This window comes from Prinia subflava, chromosome 3 (genome assembly GCF_021018805.1).
Source record: "Prinia subflava isolate CZ2003 ecotype Zambia chromosome 3, Cam_Psub_1.2, whole genome shotgun sequence".
Taxonomy (NCBI): domain Eukaryota; kingdom Metazoa; phylum Chordata; class Aves; order Passeriformes; family Cisticolidae; genus Prinia; species Prinia subflava.
Window position 1 is genome coordinate 4,648,379 of NC_086249.1, and position 7,556 is coordinate 4,655,934.

Here is a 7,556-nt window from a genome sequence, read left to right on the forward strand (position 1 = left end):
GAATAATGTGTTGTCTTATATTATCTATGTAAGCATATATGGTATCTCACAAAACACAGGATGGGAAAAGTATTTTGCTACTGTACAGAAATTTTGTACTGTACCAGAAATGCATCTGTTTTCAGCATGGCTGCAGCAGAGATGCTGCTACTCAAAGCCCCCAGCTCTTCAAGCAGACTTCATTTGAAATGTTGTTTACTGTAAACCATAACCAATAAACTGGTAGGAAAATGCCTAATACAGGTGTCAGCACCAGCATCCACCACTCAGTGATGAAGTGTATGACAGAGCATGATACTTTTCACTAAAAGGGATACAATAAGAACTGCTCCTGGGATTACTCAAAAAGTCTAGGAAGGCAGTTTTGTTCTGGGAGAACATAGAAAGAAAATGTGAATGGCTGGCAGAGCCTCCATTATTCTTTTCTTTCTTCCTTAGGTCTCCCTGGAGCCAGAGTGAATCTTTGTGATCTTCCAGGCTTTTCTGTCTTCCCACTTTTGACCATTTAGAGTCATTTTTTTACTGATGACTATGAGAACTTTGGAAAACTTAGCATCACCAGACTGAGAACCCTCCAGGCAGCCACAGTGTGAAACTTCAAACCCATGATTAAAACTCACAGGACTGTAGATTGACTTGCCAGCACAATACAGTTATACATGCACAGATTTTAACTTCATTTGTTAACACAGTGAAAAAAGCATGCCTTGTTTGTATGCAGTCCTGTAATTCATCTTCAGTAGAACTACAGCTTCATTTTTGCACATGAACGAGTGCCAGGCGCTGGCATTTTAGCATAATCATTTCTATCTAGCTGTGATTCTAGAATGGCTGGTAAATGTGTACACATTTTACACATAAGCAAAGAAACACTGTCGAGAGCTTATGAATACAGTGATGAATTTGTAATCTAAAGCCAAGCCAGGGTGTGCTAGTGTAACAAGAGTTCATAATTCTTTATGCAGGCTAAGGAATGTCAATAGGCTGCTTCATAAAATAATGAATGTTTGTAGTAATCATTTCATGGGTTGACTGCAATTTAATAGCCTTTAGTTCAATATAAGTTCATGAAGGGTATCATTGGTAAACAGGATCTTATGAAATACATGCAGTCAGAATTACCATTAAGCTCTTGTTGGTGTATGTGATGCAGATTTTACATTCTGTCACAGCTTATGTGATGATTCTGTTTCATAAAATTTTATGTGCCAATTAAAAGCTGGACATTTGCAATGGCTTTAGTGAATATTTTTATTGATCAGCTAGGAGCTGATGTGACTCTGTGTTGCATCAGTTTTATGCTTGTCCGATACAAATTGCTTCTGAGTGGCATTTGATTTACGCTGCACGAATCCATAGACACTGCATCCTTTCCCTCCATCTGCCTGAATCTGTGGTGTCAGAGGGTGTCACATTCACTACCCAAGGGATTAATTTTCTCATTATTCAACAGGGACAAAGCAAGCAGCAGAACTGCCCATGTGCTCAGCCTTGACCTGCCTCTAGGGCAGAGCGGGTAATGCATTCCCTCTGCTCTTGCCTCTTTAATAAGAGAACTAAGAGCAAAAATCAGGGCTATTAGTACTCCTCTGTGAAGAAATGGACCTCAGATCTTTTACTTGTGATTTGAACTAGTGACCTGAAGATAAAGACTTTGCATGTTTTTCATTGAACCTTTGCAATATCTGGGTCACGCATTTAAAATACATATTTGCTTTATATTCAGCATGTCCAGGACACAGCTAATTCACTGAAATATTCATGTATTTTTTATGACTAGCACAGCTGGAGAGGGCAGTTCTCACTGCCCATTGCCACTCCCTCCCTACATACCACTCTCTCTGTTGTGAATCAACAACTATTTATGCAGTGAATCAGATTTAAAAATGGAGCACCATGAAAAAGTTATGCAAGAGAACAAAGTGAGAGCTACGTAAGCCAGTGCTAATGCCAAAACAAAAATATGTGCTACCAAGTTTTTTGTTCATCCTTCACTAGTTCTAATAAAGCTGGCCCTAATTATTTGTAAATTACAATGGATAGTAGAGAAAGTGTTTTCACATTCCAAAGCGTGCAGAACAAATCTATATAATGAAATAGCAAATCATTCTACAGCTGCTGTAAACTTATCCTCTGTATGCAAACAGCACAGAAACCCAAACAATAAACTATTAAATTGGTAGTGAAGAGGATGCAGCAACATATGACAATGACTGCAAGAGACTGACCAGAGTTATGACTCAACTCTGTGCAAGTCATTTCCAAGTGCTTCAGTTTTTCTTTTAAAATGTAAGTATAGAAAAAACCTCCTTTCACTGTTGAGAAGCTCTGAGCTCTGGAGGGCGTGCGAAGAGTTATATAAGTGCAAATTGCTGTGCTTACTCATTCATATTAAGAAAACATCCGTTTTTTCATTAAATGTGTTTCTTTCTTCAGAAGTCCATATCTTGATCTAACGAACCTTATTCAGCCCACTTAAATGACCAGAATCTGTGATTCAGTCACTGTGCAGCAACACTAAAGCTCTGCAGCAGCTTCGTCTGTGCCCCATGGTGAGATGGGCTGTGATGTCAAAGTCTGGCAGCCCAGGGCATGATGTGAGCTTGAATGGGAGATCTTCAAGAACCCACATCATACATTTTAGCATTTACTAGATCTTTCAACAAATGTCATGTTTCCTTGAGTCCATACTGAATTAAGACTTCACTTTGCAGTGTGCCTTTGGCAGTGTTCTTTACTCAACAGTAAAGCAATGCCAGAAACCCAGCTGGGTGGGTGGGGTTCATTTTCAGTGGTGCTGTAATAGCAGGGATACTAGCAGGGCTGAGAACCCTTATTAGATGCAAAGAAACATCACATACTTGTTCTCTCATAGAGAAACACCAAATATTAGAAGGTCTTATCTTAACTGCTTTATCTTATCTTAATCCCTGTGTGAAAAACAGTTTCTACACCTCCCAGCTAATTCTTACACAGTGAGCACGCCCAGCCTGTTACTCAGCAGTTCAGAGGTTGATATCCATTCTTCTCTGATCTAGTCCATTTTTATTACTGTTTCTCATCTCAATTCTATCAGCAGCCTTGGATTTGTTCCTCCTTAATCCACTTTGATGTAAGACCAGCCACTAACTGACTCACCAGCTAGCAACCACCATCAGATAAGGTCCTGTTTTCAGGGCAGCTGATTCCAGCTCTCTGTAGTAGGATTATCTTTAGTGCTAGTCCAGAACCATCTATGAGCTGTGCCTTCCAAATATTTGCACGTTACCTACACATGCATGTTTTATTTTTTAATTACATTTTGTTTTGGCTACTACGTCTTAATAAACAGTATCCTTTATTGTAATGTATTATTGCCAACAGTAAAATTGGGCTGTGCTTACTAAAATGGGCTCAAAAGGTTGAAATACTGAGCTGAGAACTATTCCAAAGCAGTTACAAAGTGCTACAGACAGAACAGCAGGGAGGGGAGAATAGTCTCAGCTTGCCTGAAGTGAGTTTGAACCTACCTTGTTCAAGGGTTTCTGACCCATCAGAGGCTGATCTCAAACCTCGTGCATCAGAATAGCCTCCGAGATGCTAACATGAGCTGCTCATAGCTGAGCAGAGTGAATCTACCCTTAATGGAGATATCCTGCTATTTTATGATGTGTCCACTGGGCTGGCAACAGGAAAACAACCTAAAAGGAGGGTGGTAGCTCTGGATAACCTGGGAATTCCACAGTGAAGAGAGAGATTCAAAGGGGATAGATACACCACATAGGGGAGTGAGGAGTAGAAGGTTGTAAAGCAGCCTATATTTCTCCTACAAATCTCTAATACAATAGATATTCAGAAAAAAATTGTATAAATGCAATATATTGTCAGGTTTCATCTAGTGTTACTAAATTTCTCATTTTTCTGACGTCTATGTTGTAAAAGGTAGTAGATGTGCTCAGTATGCTAACAGTAATTAATGCCTACTTATTATTTCCAGAGATTTGCTATTGGTATCCAAAAGCACATCCTGTTCCATCAGTTCTATCAAGAGTATGGAGTTCTAAAGACTTCCATATATAAAGCTTGCTTATCCAAGAAAATAACACTGTTTAACAGTGTTTAACACAGCTGTTTAACACTTGCTGTGTGAGTTGTTGAGCTTGCTCGTTCCTTCATCAGGCACAAGACAGACCTAAAATCCAGCCTAACAAAGGTCAAACACTTGCAAAATGATCAGTGTCTCTTAAACCAGTGGTATTGATGCAGCTTACTGTGGATCTGTTGGTGAGACTTCTGTAAAGACATCAGAAAGATGGCACTCCTCACTTTTCCTTCTTTAGGATTGCAAAGTATGTGTATGCTTACTATGGCTTCCTTGAGATGCTTAGATAAAAATTAACAAAACCATCCATGGCAGGATTTTCTACATATTGTGTAGAAAACCCAAACTCCCACATGTAAGATTATGTCTCACTTGTGAAGGTGAAGAGGGGGTTTATACTTGAGCTTTGAATCCATGCATGGGAATTATGTTTGGGTGTGTCAGTGATGATGTATGTCATCACAAAGGATTTTGAACATGAATTACATCAGCAGCAAATGCAAACAAATCTTTCAAAATGGTAAATGGAGATCAATACACAAAAAAATACTTCCATGAACCTTAGATGAATAAAAATCCAAGTCTGGAGTTATAAATAAAGTTCTGTATCAGTTGCAAGCTGAAGTAGATTTTGAACTGAATTCAAATCTGAAAGTTTCATCTTGCCTTCCCTCACATTTGCTTTTGTATGTAAAATTCTGTGAAGTGAAAAAATTGACAACAGCATTGTTGAACTCAAGACTATTTCCTGTACAGGCTTCAGAGTTGGTCTCCTCACCCCAGAACATCAGATGCATAAATGCTGACTCTGTGTGCAAAAATGCCACCAGGGATGGGAATAAATGGTATTGCTTCTATCAGCCAGAGGGCTCATTTAAACTGATCATGGCATTACAGAATTTTCCTAAAGTCAGTCTTCAGAAGCTGTAAAGTGAAATAATCATATTGGATGAACCAGGTAAATGGTTTGGTAATGATTTACAAGCTGAGCTTTGCATCTAGACAAAAAGATTTTTGTTAAGAAGTTAACAAGTTTCAGTTCAGCAGAGCAGAACAGGTATGAGTGAAAACACATGAATTAGACCCTGAACAGCCCTGTGAAAGGGCAGGACCTGTAAGTCTTCAAAGGCCTAGTTGATGCCTTGAGAGGCTGCCTGGAATAGAGGCTAGACAGAGTTAAAGGAATAAAGCAGGTATTTATTAAAGGGCCTTCAAAGGATACACCTTGGCAGTACAAAAGCATGGCTGAGGCTACACCCAAGATGGATGGTGGGTCATGAGTTTTCACACTTTTATAACTTTTGGTCCATTTGCATATTAGGGTTAATTGTTCTATTACAGCTTCAGGTTATGAAGTCCCATCCTCTCAGTTGCTCTCCTCAATTCCCTGTTGTTTACACTATTTGGGCCTGAAGCTGTAAGAACCTGTCCTTGGTTCTTAGGCTGGAAAAGGATTGTTCTGTCTAAGTAAACTGTGAGGAGAACTTGCTAATACTTTATATGATGTTCAGTTATATACTAATGCAGTACAGAATCTGGAAAATATTAAAGCTAAACCTTAAGGCATCAAAGTGACCCAACCTGCAAGAAGTCTGAGGATCTCCTATCTATGCCTGAAATTGCTGAAGATGTTGCCAGTCGTTAAGTTGCAAGTTGTGAAGCTAAGCTGATCCCCCCTGCCAAACATTTTGGGCACATTTTGAACTAAAAAAAAAAAAAAAATCATCCTTACAACAGGCCATCTGACTAGTTGAAAAATGGTTTGTAAGCATAAGCACATGCCACTTTGCTGACTTCTCCTTCATTCTTACTGCTGGCAGGAACTTGTCAAATCAATGTAATCCAAATGTATCAGGCCATACGCTTCTGGTGTTTATATTTTTATTCGGAATACACATGTGCACTCTTTTGTTCTCTCCTTCGTTCATTTTTTCCACAGCAGGAAATCTCAGCATCTTTGGCACACAGGCACATCAGTACAGCACCACCTCCAGTGAGCACCAAGAGGCTTTCCAACTTGAGGCTGATGAATCCACAAGAGAGGATTCATCAGAGGAAAAGCCTGGTTCAGGTTCATCCCACTGCTCACTTGGGAGATCACTCCCAGGCCGCTCTTTCCCTGTCTCCCTGATGCTGGAGCTCCTGTGCCAAGCTGGCTCTGCAGCTCCCACTGCACCAGTGCCCTGTCAGGGCATCACAGGGGATGGACAGCAGGCAGGGCAGGTATGGGGGACACGACAATTACTCATTAGCAGTAAGGGAAATGCCCACAGACAGGACAATTTGCAGCAGTTCATTTCCTTGTGGATGTCCTGTAGCAGTCACTGCACTGGAAGCCTAATTTATTGCAGCCCTTAGGATAAGAATTTCTACCTTATTATTAAAGTATTTGTACTTGTTCTAGTGCTGTTTGCTCTCCTCAGGTCCCAAGAGAAAATAGAGGAGATAGGCACTGGTTTCATCTTTTTAGTGCCTTCACGTGTCACCATGTTCAGTTTTTCTGTGCTGAAAGAGTCCTTGGGTACTTCTGAACATTTCAGTCAGTCACTTCCCCGTGCTTTGCTGGGTCTTTCTGTTTGCACTCTGGTATTGCTGCCTTGTTCTTTGTGTTGTTTCCTGCAGTGAGTGGAAAAGGCACATTATCCTGCAAGCTAAAGGTGGTGCAGGCTGCTCCCAACCTCAACACCAACATAAACCTGTACAGGTAGACATTTTGGTGTTTTCTTTTGATCTACACAGAACTTTCCCTGGTTTGCTGCTGCTGTTACCAAGTGTGCAGCTCTCTGAAATGGTTGTCTGCCTGCTAAAGGCTTCCTCTCAGGAGGCAGGAACTAGCATTTATCATTCATTCCAGCACAAGGCTGTAAAGTAAAAGATGCTTTTTTACCCATTTTGACATGTAGCTTTTGATTTTTTTCAGACTGAAGAAAAGGTTAAAATTAGACAACTGCAAGATAAACCTGCCACTTCACTTTCACAAATGTTGTTCTTAAACCAGATATTTTTCTGCTAACCATGTCACATTAAGACTTACTACAAAATAAATGACTGGCTTTTTTGATGGAAATGTTTGTCTTCTTTTCTTCTTTGCTCATGGTTTTCACTTATTAGGGAAAGGAAGACATAAAGAGAGAAATAAAATTAAGTCAGAAAATGATGAATGACTTCTAAATGAGTTGCGTGTGAAAGTTAGAAAGTTCCAAAAATAAGGGCAATGATTTAGGATCACATGTGTTAAGAAGAAAATGTAATAGAATCACAGCAAGATGTAGATTGGAAGTTCACATTTCTGGGGTGTAACATAAAGGAGAGGATAAGTGAGACTAAGATTTGAGGAGGCAGCAATGCATGTTAAATTTAATATGGTTTGAAGAGAGAGAAATTAACAGGATGAAGGTTTTTTGATGGGGGAAGGAAGGAAGGAAGGAAGGGCGGAAGGAAGGAAGGAAGGGCGGAAGGAAGGGCGGAAGGAAAG